Below are 16,236 nucleotides of genomic sequence, written 5' to 3'. Positions count from 1 at the left end.
CCATCTCTACTAAAATACAAAAACTAGCCAGGTATGATGGCACACCTGTAATCTCAGCTACTTGGGAGGCTGAGGCATGAGAATCGCTTGAACCCTGGAGGTAGAGGTTGCAGTGAGCCAAGATTAAGCCACTGCACTTCAGCATGGGCGACAGAGCGAGACACTGTCTCAAAAAAAAAAAGTAAATGAAACATAAATGAATTGTTTCAACATGGGTCCTATCTCCAAGATACCTCATTGTGTATATGCGAATATTCCAAATTCCAAAAAAAATCCAAAATCCAAACTACTTCTGGTCCCAAGCATGTAAGATAAGAGATATTCAACCTGTAGTACAAACATCACATTGTTTTGAACAGGGTTGGAACAAACAAAATCACTTCTCCTTTAAAAATCCTTAGTAACTAGTGTGGAAATTTCGTGAGGGGCTTACAATCATTAACCCTATCAGAGTAAATGCTCCTGAGGGCAAAGACTACACTTTCCAATACAGTTATGTGTATTATTCTATAAAGCAGAATTTCAGCAACATAGACTAAAGGAATATTCAAATGTAGAAGACTCAAAAAGTAGGCACACTATTAATATTTGGTAAGTAAACTGAACAGGAGTTTAAAAACAAATACAATGCACAAGGAAATAAAAGTAAGCATTATTTCAAGATATCTACACCACAGCCATACAATGCAAACGACAAATGTCTTGAAGAAAGCCAAAAATTACACCGAGGTTCATTAATGAAGGCTTGATATGGTTTTCTTCTAAAGGGGAAAAAAACTAAGTTTGTATCTGCCAAGAACACTAAATTGAATTCACGTTGAATCTTCAAGAATATCACTGTTACTTTAACAAACCAAGAAGTCTAACATCCTTTAAAAGTAGAAAGATGGGAAATTACACTCATTTTTTACAAATTGGGAAGGGAAAGAGGTAAAGATTAATTTTCTCTTCTAAGTTATCAATTTGGAAGGGAAAAAATTGACCTAATCAAATTTTCATACAGCATTATCCATGAATACTAAATAAGCAGCATAAATACAAGCACGGGAGTTACTCAAATTCAATTCTAACCAATTTTGACTGAACATCTGACTTATGCAAGACTGAACTTATGCAAGAGTCCAAAATCTTAACACTTTTAACAGGAATTCTCACTGGATTATGACTTCGGTAACACCAACATGTATTTAAATCATAGCCATTAAACATGAGAAACATGAACAAATGTTCACTTCAACAAGTGTTCGCTTAAAGGAAAACCTGAAACACCTGAAAAGACCTTTAATGAAATAAAACTGGAATGTTTAAGTAGACCAACAAATGAACTGGCAGGAAGATTTTAATTGCTAAAACTGTTATCTTTTAAAGAGGCATGTTCTCCTTCTTGTTATGTCCCTTAAAAGGGGATGGAGGAAATCCCATGAAATGTTCATAACGGAATGTTGTTTTTTTTTTTAAGAGATAGGGTCTCACTATGTTGCCAATGCTGGACAGCAGTGGTTATTCACAGGCACAATCACACTACTGATGAGCATGGGAGTTTTGACCTGCTCCATTTCTGACCTGGAGACCTCCCTTCACCCCTCCTTAGGTAACCTGCTGTTCCTCAACTCCTGGGAGAATGAACAATTCTTTTTTTTTTTTTCTTTTGAGATGGAGTTTCGCTCTTGTTGCCCAGGCTGGCGTGCAATGGCAATCTCAGCTCACCGCAACCTCTGCCTCCTGGGTTCAAGCAATTCTCCTGAATCAGCCCAAGTAGCTGGGATTCCAGGCAGGCGCCACCACGCCTGGCTAATTTTGTATTTTTAGTAGAGTCGGGGTTTCTCCATGTTGGTCAGGCTGGTCTCAAACTCCCAAACTCACGTGATCTGCCCACCTTGACCTCCCAAAGTGCTGGGATTACAGGCATGAGCCACTGCACCCAGCCGGAACAATTCTTAAAAGAAGCTTTACAACTCCTCATCTTTGCAATTTTTTTTTTTAACCTCATTTGGCCAGAAAGAATGTTCTCTGCATTTTAAAACAGGACAATTAAAAGCAAGATAAACATGGTAAAGATTCACAAAATAAAACAAGACAACTGCCATAAGAACTGAGGTGAGGCCAGATATGGTGCTCAAGCCTGTAATCTCAGCACTTTGGGAGGCTGAGGCGGGAGGATCACTTGAGCCCAGGAGTTCAAGACCAGCCTGGGCAATGGCATGAAACCCTGTCTCTACAAAAGATACAAAAATTAGCCGGATGTGGTGGCACATGCCTGTAGTCCCAGCTACTCAGGAGGATGAGGTAGAAAGATTGCTTGAGCCTGGGTGGTTGAGGCGCATTGAGCTGAGAACGCACCACTACACTCTAGCCTGGGTGACAGAGAACCTGTCTCAAAAAAAAAAAAAAAGTAACATAAACAACATTTTAGGTAACCACAAACACTCGAAATCCAGAGGCTAGGTCCCTGACTCAAATAAAAAGAGAAGAAAATAAATCATTTGTTTGTTTTTTTTTTTTTTTTTTGGAGATGGAGTTTCACTCTTCTTGCCCAGGCTGGAGTGCAATGGCACAATCTCGGCTCACTGCAACCTCCACCCCAAGTTCAAGAAATTCTCCTGCCTCAGCATCCCGAGTAGCTGGGATTACAGCCATGCACCACCACACCCGGCTAATTTTGTATTTTTAGTAGAGACGGGGTTTCACCATGTTGGTCAGGCTGGTCTCAAACTCCTGACCTCAGGTGATCTCCCCATGTCGACCTCCCAAAATGCTGGGATTGCAAGCGTGAGCCACCACGCCCAACCCATATACTGTAATTTTTAAGTGTAAAAAAACTGTATACCCTACAGTCTTAAAAATATATGCAATTAGCACTAGGCATGGTGGTGCACACTTGTAAGTCCTAGCTATTCGAGAGGCTAAGGCAAGAGGACTGCTTGGGCCCAGGAGTCTGAGGCTGCAGTAAGCTATGATTGTGCCACTGCACTCCAGTCTGGGCAAAAGAATGAGACCCTATCTCTAAAAAAAAAAAAACCACACACACTTAGAATGTAAAGTTACATTTTAATTTTAGGAAAAGTTGTAACTTCCTACCAGCTAATAAAACAAAAATGTGAACTCTCCAGTAAAGTTAATTTTTTTGGACTTTAATAACCAATTTTATTATATTTACCTAAAGGGGGAAAAACACAAAGTATTAAATAAAAAGAATAAATTCTTGGCCGGGCGCAGTGCCTCACGCACCTGTAATCCCAGCACTTTGGGAGGCCAAGGCAGGCAGATCACGAGGTTAGGAGTTCGAGACCAGCCTGACCAACATGGTGAAACCACATCTCTACTAAAAATACATTAGTCAGGGGTGGTGGCAGGCGCCTGTAATCCCAGCTACTCAGGAGACCGAGGCAGGAGAATCGCTTGAACCCAGCGGGTGGAGGTTGCAATGAGCCAAGATCGCACCACTGCACTCCAGCCTGGGCGACAGAGCAAGACTCTGTCTCAAAATAAATAAATAAATAAATAAATAAATAAATAAATAAATAAATAAATTCTTAAAGACTGCTATTTGCCAAAGAATATAAATAATATATCTGTAAAATTATGCTAAAAGAAAAAGTGACAGAAATTAACTAATGCACTTAATACCTGGCATATAAAATATACTATAATAAATCGGCTGTGAAATTCCGCAAGTTAAAAATGTTGGTGTATTTTTTTAGCTTTTTATCAATCTAATCACATAGCCTATGTTAAGTAAAATACAGCAAAGAAAATGTTAAATGAAAGACGATTCCTTAAAGCATAAAGCTCTAAGGCCCTCTCTGGACTTATATTCAGGAAATATTTCGATAGTCCTTTGTTCCAGAAATGAGCTAAAATATAGTGATGATGGTAGAGCTCTTCATCCAAGAAAGAAGACAGTCTGAACAAGAGAAACCTATTCCCTAGGGTTAAAGTGACTGGAGTTTGTAAAAAGTACTGAAAACCTCCAGAGAATAATCCTGATGACTGAACTTGAAATAAAACCTCTTGCCCTACTTTGGAAACAAGTTTGCCTCTCCTGGTTTCTGGACAATAAAGAAAAAGTGTCCTCTGAGACTACCTTATGAAACTCAAATTTCATCTTCAGAAACTCCAGCTAATCAATAATTCCCTATTCTGTAGTTCCAAGAATGATTCTACAGTTTCAAATATACTATTCTATAAACAAAATCTTTTTAATTGTCATAAAGCAAATGAACACCAACTCCTACAAATGAATCTGCTAAAAAGCGTCTAAGTAAACAAGCAGAGTACAAAACACAGCAACTGCTTTTTTTTTCCGGGGACATTGTCTAGAGTCACTCATTGTCTAGAGACATGTCAGTGTATGACATACAATCATCAGCTTTCCTACAATACAGCCTTCAACAGAAATAGGGCGACCCAAGGCCCTGGCAATAGAACTGTCTACCCACCAAGAAGGTTGAGAAAGACACAAAATCGGCATGTGGCATGTGCCCAGCCAGACTTCGAAGCGTTTGTGCTCTGAGATTTAAAGTTCTTATAAGGTTGTCTACAAGGAAAAAAACATGTCAGCAGGGCCTATCGTGGTCCGATGTGTGCTAAATGAGTCCATGACAGGATTAAGGGTGCCTTCCTTATCAAGAAGCAGAAAATCATTGTGAAACTGTTGAAAGTACGCAGTCAAAAAGCTAAATTTGGCCGGGTGCAGTGGCTCACGCCTGTAATCCCAGCACTTTGGGAGGCCGAGGTGGGCAGATCATGAGGTCAGGAGATCAAGAACATCCTGGCCAACATGGAGAAACCCTCTCTCTACTAAAATACAAAAAATTAGCCGGGCATGGTGTGGCCTGTAGTCCCAGCTACTTGGGAGGCTGAGGCAGTGGAATCTCTTGAACCCAGGAGGCGGAGATTGCAGTGAGCCGAGATTGCACCACTGCACTCTGGCCTGCAACAGAATAAGACTCTGTTTCAAAACACTAAACTAAACTAAAATAAAATAAATAAAATAAAATTAAAATTAAAATTAAAAAAAGCTAAATTTAAAAATGAAACTTTTTGGAGTAAACAATTAATTTCAAAAAAACATAAAGCTACAAATTTACATAGCCCAGCTATGTCCTTTCTAAAGATAAGGAAAAGCCAAGTCTTCGATATGTGCCTATAATTCAGGGATAATATATGAAGCTTAGAATTTATTAGGGGAGATAAGGCTCATTACGTGTGAAACAAAGAGCAACAAGCAACAGTATACAATGAAATGCCAACGTGCTGAGTGGCTAAGTACTCAATACACACACCACAGGAATGTGGGAAATGGTAAGGATGTTACAGAGGGATTGGTGAGTCCAACAAGGTTTTATGGGAACAGACTTCCCAAAACAGATGTTATATTTGGAGAAATGAAAGGAGAAAGCAAGGCTGAGGAAACTGCCTCAATACCAGGTTTATGGCAGGGAGTCCCAGAAAATGGAGAGGAAGGGTGGGACCATCTTATGACGTCTAAACCTAGGCACGTTTTCGTTTGGAGAGTAATATCATCATCCCACTGGAATTTTTGTTCAACTAACCTGACAACTGTGTATAAGACTGAAGGGGGCAAATATGGAACTATAAAAAACCATCACAGACACAATTACAGAAATCTAAATTCACAATGATCATTGGTCTAGACCTGTGTTATCCAATACAGCAGCCACAAACCACATGTTGCCTTTGGCACCTGAAATATTAGTAGTCTGAACTGAGATGTGTTTTTTTTTTTTTTTTTTTTTAAGGAGATGGGTCTCGCTCTGTCATCCAGGCTGCAGTTCAGTGGCACGATCATTGCTCACCATAACCTCAAACTCCTGTGTTCAAGAGATTCTCCTGCCTCAGCCTCCCAAGCAGCTAGGACTACAGGCATGGGCTATCATGCCCAGAGGGATATGCTTTCAGTGTAAAATGCACACCAGATTTCAAAGATGTTATATGAAAAAAAAGACTAAATTATTTCAGTAATTTTTATATTGATTACAATGTGAAATCATGTTTTGGATATATTGTGTTAACATATTTTTAAAATATTTTTCAACTGTTTCTTTTTTAATGTGGCTAACTAGAAAATGTTAAATTACATACATACAAGGTTCATATTATAGTCAACCCTCAGTATCCATGGGGGATTGGTTCCAGGACCTCCCATGGACACCAAAATCCGTGGATGCTCAAGTTCCTGATATAAAATAGTGCAGTATTTGCATATAACCTATGCACATTCTACCGCATACTTTAAATAAACTCTAGATTACTTAAAATACCTAATACAATGCAAATGCTATGTAAAGAATTACGCTGTACTGCCACGACAAGAAAAAATATCTGTACATGTTCAATACAGATGTAATTTCTTTTCCTCAAATATTTTCAATCTGAGGTTGGTTGGATACATGGATGCTAAACCCACAGAGGGCTATTTCTACTCAACAGCACTGCTCTACATAGTTATCTCAACTTTTCTGATTCTCCCATCTCCATTTTTTAAAACATTTTTAACATGTACCCACAAATATGAAATGTGATATATATACATGTACCACTGTACATGATATATATACACATGATATATACACATGTACCACTGTGCATGTGTGTATATATCTACGTACCACTGTATATGATATATATACAGTAGTACATGTATATATATCATGTACTAATATATTTTACATGCATATAAAATGCACATAGGATGAGAAGAATAAACAGAAGTTTCAATATTTTTCTTTCCACAATCCAATGTACTAATTCACACACTACCACACTGGAGGTTTAAGATATTATCAAAGAGACTAAACAAAAAAAGGCAAATGCAAATGAAAGTTTCACTAAAACTTAATGACCGGTTGACCATGGAAATAAAGGGAGAGGATGGACATAATGCTATTTGCTACTCAGTATCTACTGGCTCTTTATTTTTTTTTTGAAGGGGAGGGGCACTTAGCATTCTTCCAGATCCTGCCATCCACTGCTTCTTGATTTTCCCTTGGAAATCCACTTCCTCTCCCATGATGCTGCTTAGGAGAGAATGACCCCCAGCTCCAGAGGTAGGCCCAGGCTCGCTAAACTAATTAGCAAATCCTATTTCTCTTGCTTTAATCATTGATTCAGAAATGACAACATAACCCAAAGTCAATGAGACACAAGAATACATTTCTTGAGCTTCCAGAAAGAGAAACTCTCTTCTAGCAGTGGTTCTTAAGCTGAGGCTCACAGACACTCCAAGGGTTTATATATAGAATTAAGGGTGTCTTTAAACTCAGATGAGAAAAACAAATTACATCTTTAACCTCCAACTGAAATTTAGCATTTCCTTTTACTGTGAATTCAGCCAACACAACACAATAGTATTATATTAGCAATATCTGTTCATTTTGTCACCAGTAGAAATCACAGATATTTATTTTCCTATCACATGATCTTTTGTTGCAGATACCTCCAAATAGTGATAATACTCATCACCACTTGGAAATTATTAGACCCCACTAAATATATACATATTTTATATATATGTATATATGTATATATAAATATACATATATTTTTTAACATATACACACACACATATATATATTTTTTGACGGTCACCCAGGCTGGAGTGCAGTGGCACGACCTCGGCTCACTGCAACCTCCATCTCCCGGGTTCAAGCAATTCTCTGCCTCAGCCTCCCAAGTAGCTGGGATTACAGGCGCCCACCACCATGCCCAGCTAATTTTTGTATTTTTAGTAGACGAGGTTTCACCACCTTGGCCATGCTGGTCTCCTGACCTCATGATCCACCCGCCTCGGCCTCCTAAAGTGCTGGGATTACAGGCGTGAGCCACCACGCCTGGCCTTCACTGAATCTTTTTATAAAGAAACAGGGTGAGCATGGTGGCTCATGCCTATAATCCTGGCATTTTGGGAGGCCAAGGCAGGAGGATGGCTTGAGCCCAAGAACTCGAGACCAGCCTGGGCAACATGGTGAGACCTCATCTCTACAAAAAACTTAAAAGTTAGCTGGGTGTTGTGGTGTCCACCTGTGGTCCCAGCTACTTAGAAGGCTGAGAAGATTACTTGAGCCTACAAGGTTGAGGCTGCAGTGAGCCGTGTTAGCACCACTGTACTCCAGCTTAGGCAACAGATCAAGAACCTGTCTCAAAAAAAGAAACAGATATTACCAACAATTTTTTAAAATACTTTCATAACTATATTTTAATGTAACTAGTTTTCTTTGTACAGTAGTTCTATATATTTTCCTCTGGACTTGACAGCATGAGGATGTAGCGCTTGAGCTGCAACAAACATGTGAACACAAAGGGACCAAAACCACGGAAGCTGAGCTCATTAAATAAAGGAAGAGAAAGATGAAGTCTGATCACATAAGTGTAACCGAATCAAGCTTCACCTTTGGAATTTTTAATATTGTGAGCCAGTGAATTTGAGTTGGTTTTCTGTTATATCAGCATTAAAAAATCTAAATGATACAGTTTTCAATAGTTTCTACCTCCAAAAACCAGAACAATACCCATGCCTTTGGACTGAAAAAGAAAACTTAGAAAAGGCTTAACTTTGTCACAATGAGGGAATCTGGGGAAAATGAGTTCAGTTCCTCACAAACTGAATGTACTGCAGACTCAATACTCCAATCAAGCTCTCACATGCACTTCCTATTTTATATATAGGCAATGCTAAGGTTTCACATATGACCTAAGTATGGGCAAGCAGACATACCTGCATAAGACACAGAGAACAGAAAGTACAGTCCTACCCAAGGAAGTTAAAGTTGTGATGGCAGCTTTCTGATTCAACAACATGGTTCTCGGTGGTGTGGAGGCAGTAGCCTCCTTGGCAGGCAAGTTCTGCAGTGTCATTCAGGCGTTTGTTTCTAGAAGTTCAGACTAATCTGTTCATTCAGCCCGCTCAAAGTTTACAATCTCTTTCTCTCAATAAATCCTGTTTGCTACAACTACTTAAAGCAAATGCTCTTGCTACATGGTCCTGAATAAGTCAAAGTAAAAAGGGATATACAAAAGAAGCATCTTCTTAGTAGTCAGAAATCCAACAAGAGTTAACAGTTTATGAATAAAAATGTAGGCATGACTTGGATAGAATTATAACTGAGAAGTTATAATTACCCAAAAGGTAAGGGCTGGATTATAAGAAGGAATAAAGGTTCAAGAACACAGCGTTAGATAGTCTGGATCTGGAAGAGAAAGAATTGTCAGGAAAGCTGAGAAATTAGAGATAAGCAAAGAACTAAGAGAAGAGAGAACTCAAAACACGAAGTCTTCTATACAACTAAGTACCAAAGATGACAAACAGGATAAAGATTTAACAGAAAGGTCTGTGAAAAACATTACTTCCTTCCTCAAAAACTATCACTGGGTACAAAATAATACTCAAACTCCTTCCAAAGCCTGGTCCCAACCACCTTGCCTGCTACTGTTCCTTTATACAAAAGCTTCTAGTCAGTCTTTAAAAAAATAAAAATAAAAAATTCTTCTCTGGATCCTTAAATAAAGGCCTGTCCTTGTTCAGTCAGGCTGCTATAAAATACCTTACGTTGTGTAACTTCTATGCAACAGAAATTTATTGCTGACAGTTCTGGAGACTGAGAAGTCCAAGATGAGTGCACTGGCAGATTCAGTGTCTGGTGAGGCCTTGTTACTCAGAGATGACACCTTACAGGATGGAAGGGACAAAGAGCTCCTCAAGCCTCTTTTACAAGGGTATTAATCCCACTCATGACTTAATCACCTCCTAAAGGCCCCAGCTCTTAACACTATCACACTGGAGATTAAGTTCCAACATTTAAATTTTGGAGGGACACCAACACTCAGACCTTAGCAAGACCCACTCCTAAGAAACTTTCCTCCTCTGAATTCATGTAACATTTACTTACCTCTCTTCAGATACCTAATTAAAACCCAAACTAAGCCCATGGTACACGCCAGTTACTCAGAAGGCTGAGGATCGCTTGAGCCCAAAAGTTCAAGGCTGCAGTACACTATAATCAGGCCTCTGAACAGCCACTGCACTCCAGACTGGGCAACATCTAGTCTCTTTTAAAAAAAAGCAGCCGGGCTTGGTGGCACACACCTGTAGACCCAACTACTCAAGAGGCTGAGGAAGGAGGATGGCTTGAGCTCAGGAGCTCAATGTTACAGTGAGCTACGACTGCACCACTGTACTTCAGCCTGGGCAACAAAGCGAGACTGTCTTAGAAAAACAAAACAAAACAAAAAATTGAATCACAGAGACAGCAAGAGCTATGTTCTTCATTTCTTTATACTCTGGACACCAAGCACAATGCTACCCTAATGTACTTCTAACAAAGCAGATCATTTGAACAAGCAGTTTCAGAAGAAACTAGTAGAAATAAGACTGCAGGAGATTAAACAGCTAATGAAATTAACCTACAAGGTGCAGGAAGGAACTTTTTGTGGTGATGGAATGTTCTATATTTTGACAGGGATATAAGGGTTACACAGATGTATGAACTTGTTCAAACTAACAGAATGGTATACATAAGATTTGTACATTTCACTATATACAAGTTTTGTCTAAAAACAAGTAAACAAATTTAATAATAGGCATCGGGAAATGTCTAGGTGTAAAGTATACTTTGAAATACAACAAAAACAAAAGGATTGATGAATGGATAGACCGATAAATAGGCAATAAAGCAAATATAGCAAAATATGACTAACGATATAGGGATGGTGGGTATTTAGGTATGCAATGTACAAACAGTTCTTTCCACTTTTCTGTAATGAATGAAATGTTTCACTATAAAATCCTCCAGAAAGAAAACAAACACTGGAAATGAAGGCTGTGAGAGGCTTGTGTATTTCCCAAGTTCATCAATTAAAGAAAAGGATTGACTTCAAAAGAAAAGAAGGTATATGCGAAAGGAGAACAGGTATTCGGGTTGTCCCTCTTTTCTCTGCTTCTAATTTTAGATTGCCTATACAGACTAGTTCTGGCCTTGAGCACTTGTTCTTGCCTCTAAGGAAGCCCAAACTCAGTAAGTTCCATTCATTCTAGCATAATCTCAATCTGTGGTATCTAGACCCTTTGTCTTGGGCTATAATAAGCTATTCCCTATTTTTTTTAACTGAGTTTCTAATACCTCCTTAAATTGACCTTTAACTAACACCTCTGGCCAATCTAGCATAACATAAATAGTTTATCCTCTTTTTTTTTTTTTTTTTTCCTGAGACAGAGTCTCGCTCAGTCACCCAGGCTGGAATGCAGTGGCGCGATCTCAGCTCACTGCAAGCTCCAGCTCCCGGGTTCACACCATTCTCCTGCCTCAGCCTCCCAAGTAGCTAGGACTACAGGCACCCGCCACCGCGCCCGACTAATTTTTTGTATTTTTTTTTTTCAGTAGAGATGGAGTTTCACCATGCTAGCCAGGATGCTCTCGATCTCCTGACCTCGTGATCCGCCCGCCTCAGCCTCCCAAAGTGCTAGGATTACAGGCGTCAGCCACCGCGCCCGGCCAATAGTTTATCCTCTTGACCCAACTCTAGCCTCTCACACCCAAGACCCACCAAAGCAAGGCAATGTTAATTTGTTTTAAGGGTCCTTGCAGGAAGGACATTTCATCCCTGTGTCACAGATCCTGAGTATGTGGCACAGAAATCCTCAAAAAAATGTTTGCTGGATGAATGAAATCCATACCTAAAAATGCAATAACCACACTTACATAGCACTTAGTTTCATATTTACAACTATACTATACGGAGGGTAGGAAATGTACATGTTAGGTTTCTGAAACTGAATATTTTTAAAGGGACTAATAAGAGCCTCTTCTGTGGAGCATTAACTAGAAGATGGAGGTTGGAATGAAAGGTTGATAAGTTCTTTTAACAAACACTAAGAAACAACTACACTGTATTAATGCTCTCCTGGAAAATACAGTATGTCATCAGCTTCAAAATACCATAAGCATTAACTAAAGGGGAGAAGATAAATTATGCAAAGATAAGAACTGACAGGAATTCAATTTCCAGATGACCTAAATGCATTTCAAGTTAATCTGCTCTTTTTTGTTTTTGTTGCTTCCAAAGGACTGCAGATTATGCACTTGCTGAATTTTGCCTTTGTCACACATGACCTAACAAGGAAGGCATTCATCATACCATAGTAGCTTCCCTCAAGTATCTGGTTCTGAACAGCTGCAAATTTTGGAAGATAACACTAAATGATGTCTCTAAAGATAAGTATGTTCTCTCCCAAACAAATATTAAAACAAGATTAAAATTTACTAGAATATAAAAACTGTCAAATTAAGCTAGCTGAACATAAATTAAGTTTAAAAAAATAAAGTAAAAATTTTATAAAACTTTAAATCCTAAATGTTAATAATTGATCCAATAAACATATCCTGAGGAATTTCTGTAATACAGTATTCTCATTCTTAACATTTGCTTTTATCCATCAGAAAGATGCCACGTAACAAATGACTGTTTAATTTAGTGCCTTCAAATTACATAAGTGAATGACTTAAAATAATAAACCAATCTCAAAATTAATTTCCATAAAACCATTTACATGAAGTAAAAGCTGCTTCCCAGACCCAAAACTGGAAAGCATGGGTGAAAAATATCCTGCCAAAAATAGAAACAGACTGTAAAAATGTTTCACACGAGTTATGGCTTGTTAGATAACTGCACAACAACACTCACAAGCTGACTTTTTAAATATCTGTCATGGTTCCTCAGTCACATCAGTATGCCCTATGACATGTATTCTTCACCTATTAACTCATTTTCCATGAGGAAAAAGAAAAACTTCACAATTGCTAAGCAAAATAGAGGGGAAAAAAGCACTGCCAAAGAGCAGGTGTCTCCTTATCAGCTGTAGGTCTTTCAACTCTGATTTAGTTTGACTTTCATCCTTTCCCATTAATACTAGTATACCTGGCCAGGAACAGTGGCTCACACCTGTAATCCCAGCACTTTGGGGGGCTGAGGTGGGCGGATCACGAGGTCAGGAGTTCACAACCAGTCTGGCCAACACAGTAAAACTAAATACAAAAATTAGCTGGAAATGGTGGCACGCGCCTGTAGTCACAGCTACTCGGGAGGCTGAGCCAGGAGAATTGCCTGAACCCGGGAGGCAGAGGTTGCAGTGAGCCGAGATAGCGCCACTGCACTCCAGCCTGGGCGACAGAGCGAGACTCCGTTTCAAAAAAAACAAACAAAAAAACGAGTACACCTAACTTACACAGAGCCATGTAGCCGGCCCCAGAATGGCTACCACTTGGGAAAGACACATACAAGTATCCATTCTGGACTCCCTTCAATTGCATTACATAGTATCTTACCAAGATTCTCTCATCTTAAAGAGAAGGTTGACTAACACTCTCAATATCAGCAGTTTCATATTAATTCAGGTGCCTCTCAAGTCTCTGGTGATCCAAAGGCTCAAATTTGTATCTTTTATACAAAATTTTGTATACAAAATTTGTACATACAAAAAATAATTTGTATACAGAATTGTATCTTTAGAGACTTCACTCAACACTGTCAGTATAAAATTCCTAATTTCTTAAAAGAAGGAAGAAAAAAACAGAACAACTTTCAGTAGTGCACACAATGCTGTCAAATTCCCAAGGTTGTGGTGAGGATCAAAATAAGATGTACAGAAAAGCCTTGTTTTGTGAACTTCCAGTCAAATCCAATAGTACCTAACAGGGGTAAATTTTTGCTTTTATTTCCTGCCTGAAAATGGGCATAACTTCCATCTGCATGTTGATGTAAAACCCAGAGAGACAATATCTTATCAATCACCTTTAAAAGACAAATGGGGAGCAGGAAGTATTGAGAGAGAGAGAGAGAAAAAAAAAAAAACCCTACCATTACAAGTCAAGGTCAGTGAGGAAGGATTAAGGACTTCTACTCAAGCTTCCTGCTAAAGACACCAATTGTAACTATGCTTCAATTTTAAGCCATCTACCTTTTGAACTAGATTCCATTTACATTATTCTACAAAGAGGAGGAAATGAAAAGTACTGATATGCTGGAATACCTGAAGAGGGTCACTATGACAAGTGACTAGCTTCTCTTCCAGTTTAGATCTCTTTTGAAAGCTTTGGAAGAAAAACAGTATTCACTGACAAATCATTTTTTTTTAATTCTGTAATTTCATATTTAAAAGCACTACAGACAACATTTTAGTTACCTATCCAGACAAGCGGTCCTGGAATATGTTATTATATTAAGTTATAGCCGGGTCTTAGTAAGAAAGCAAGAAAAAGGTTTGTTGCTGACTTCTAAACCATGGTAGCACAGGGTGGGATAGGGACAACCTGGATAAATTAATTCCTCAGGTAATTATTATTTAAGACAAATGTTGGATTAATTCAAACTCCTCCCTCCCTTTACAACAGAAAAAAAAATTCATGTAAGATCCACTCTCCCTCCTCCTAGCCATTTTCTAACAAAAAATGCTAACAAGCAGATAGATGTCCAATTTAAAAAAAAAAAAAAAAGTAAAGCAAACTGATTTATCAACACTAGAAGTGGTTCTCTTTCTTTCAGTAATTCTGATCGCAAACCATCAAACTATGAATTTAGCTTCCTAAAAGGCTTTTTACATTACATCCTCCAAAAAACCTGCTACCTTTACTTAAATTTTTCTAAATCAAATGTCTTATACTGAGCTGTACTCGCAACGCTTGCTGGACAGGAAGTTAAAGAAATTGACAACTATTACATTAAAATTGCAAAATGCTGATATCGAACAACTTTCGATTCAAATTCACTGCGATTCCAGGCGTTCTTGGAAGACAACTTCCTTTTTCTCCCCTGCGGGTCCCCCCGGCCCTTCCGCCAGCCCAGGTCCCCGCCCGGGCCTGCGGTGACATCCCAGGACCCATCTACTGACGTCACAGACACGCGGACCCACAGCTCTATGACTTCATCGCGGACTGGGGACGAACCGCAGTCGGCTTGCGCCAGCCCAGAGGCTGGGGAGGCGACCGAGCCTCCGTCCCGCCTCGTCGCCGAGGAAGGTTAAGGACAAGCGCCAGCTCACCTGCGCTGGGGCAGGGAAGGACAGAGTGGCCGAGCGCGACAGGGGCGAGGCGACCCAAGTCCAAAGGCTGACTTCCTCACCGCCTGGGGTCCCGTAGGTGGGAGCGCAGGTCCGGTGCCCGCTCACGGCCTATCTGTGATCTCCTCGGCTTCAGCCGGGACCCGGGACCCCGCTCCCTACCCGCCCGACCCTCCGTGGCCCGCAGGGACGCTCAGCGCCCGGGCCGTGCGCGCGGGGAGGGCCGCCCCGGAGGAGGCGCAGGCAGCTGGGTCCCTGTCCCGGACCCGCGGGCGGCGCCCCCGCCCCCGCCCGCCCGGCGCCCCGGGAGCGCAGGCAGGCGGCGGGAGGGGGCGGGGAGCGGCCACGGTGGCCGCCGCCGGACCCCAGCCGCGCGGCCTTTGCGCCACGCCCCACCGCGGCCCGGACCCACCTGCGCTCCTGCCCCGGCCACGGCCTGGACCGGGGCTGCACCAGCCCGATGCAGTGGTGGCGGCGGCAGCGGCGGCGGGAGGCCTGGCTCGCTCCCCACCGCTGAGGCGGACCGAGCACCCAGCACGGCGCGGCGGCGCCCAACGCTCGCCCCGAAACCCATTTGTTTGGCTAAAACGGAGTGACGTCACGCGCCGGCCCAATCGACGGTTGGCCGGGGGAGGGGCCACGGAACCAGGGTGTCACGGCGCCCCCTGCCGGACACTGGGGGCGGGAAGGGGGAAGTGAAAAGGGAGACATGGATGACGCGTCTGCGGCCCCCAAGTGGTAGAAAATAGAAGTTTGAGCACTACTGTGGGGAATCAAACCCCCCAGGCCAGCCAGAAAGGTAGTGATGCCAGGGTTCAGTCAGCAGACATGTCAAGTTTATGAATATTCATGGGTAGACTTGAAGCTATAAATGGTCTCAGATACTATTAGATAACCTAGTAGACCTGGATCCCCATCTTGGTTCTGCTGCTAGCTTGGAAGGCTGGGGTTCAAGTTTCAATTTGTGAAACGACGAAATTGGAAGGGTGCCTTCTGACTCTCTTTCCCAGGCAAATCATGGCAGGGTTACCTGTTAGAAAGTAGATAAACGTTGAGGTTGACACCAAACTGTTAAAGTCTGTAGAAGCTTAAGGACTGGTTAATGATGGACATAAATTTTTAATACTTTACATTCAAATCAGAGGGCCAGTGAGGAACTTTTGATC

The 16,236-nt window shown here is 40.9% G+C and overlaps 1 protein-coding gene across 3 annotated transcripts in view; it reads right to left on the bottom strand.

The window, feature by feature from the left end:
* The window catches only part of FBXO34 (F-box protein 34), an 81,435-nt gene extending 65,718 nt beyond the window's left edge, over positions 1-15,717 (bottom strand). The window contains exon 1 of one of the 3 annotated variants that reach the window (XR_004057194.1): positions 15,483-15,625. The gene's annotated coding sequence lies outside the window, so the exon portion shown is untranslated. Of the gene's footprint in view, positions 1-15,052; positions 15,289-15,482 lie in introns of those variants that run through there. The other 2 variants (XM_030929788.1, XM_030929789.1) reach the window with 2 other exon arrangements.
* Positions 15,718-16,236: the final 519 nt, after the last annotated feature.

Source organism: Rhinopithecus roxellana, chromosome 5, assembly GCF_007565055.1.
Source record: "Rhinopithecus roxellana isolate Shanxi Qingling chromosome 5, ASM756505v1, whole genome shotgun sequence".
NCBI lineage: Eukaryota > Metazoa > Chordata > Mammalia > Primates > Cercopithecidae > Rhinopithecus > Rhinopithecus roxellana.
The sequence above is the reverse complement of the archived record's forward strand: the minus strand, read 5'-3'. Positions and strand labels throughout refer to the sequence as shown.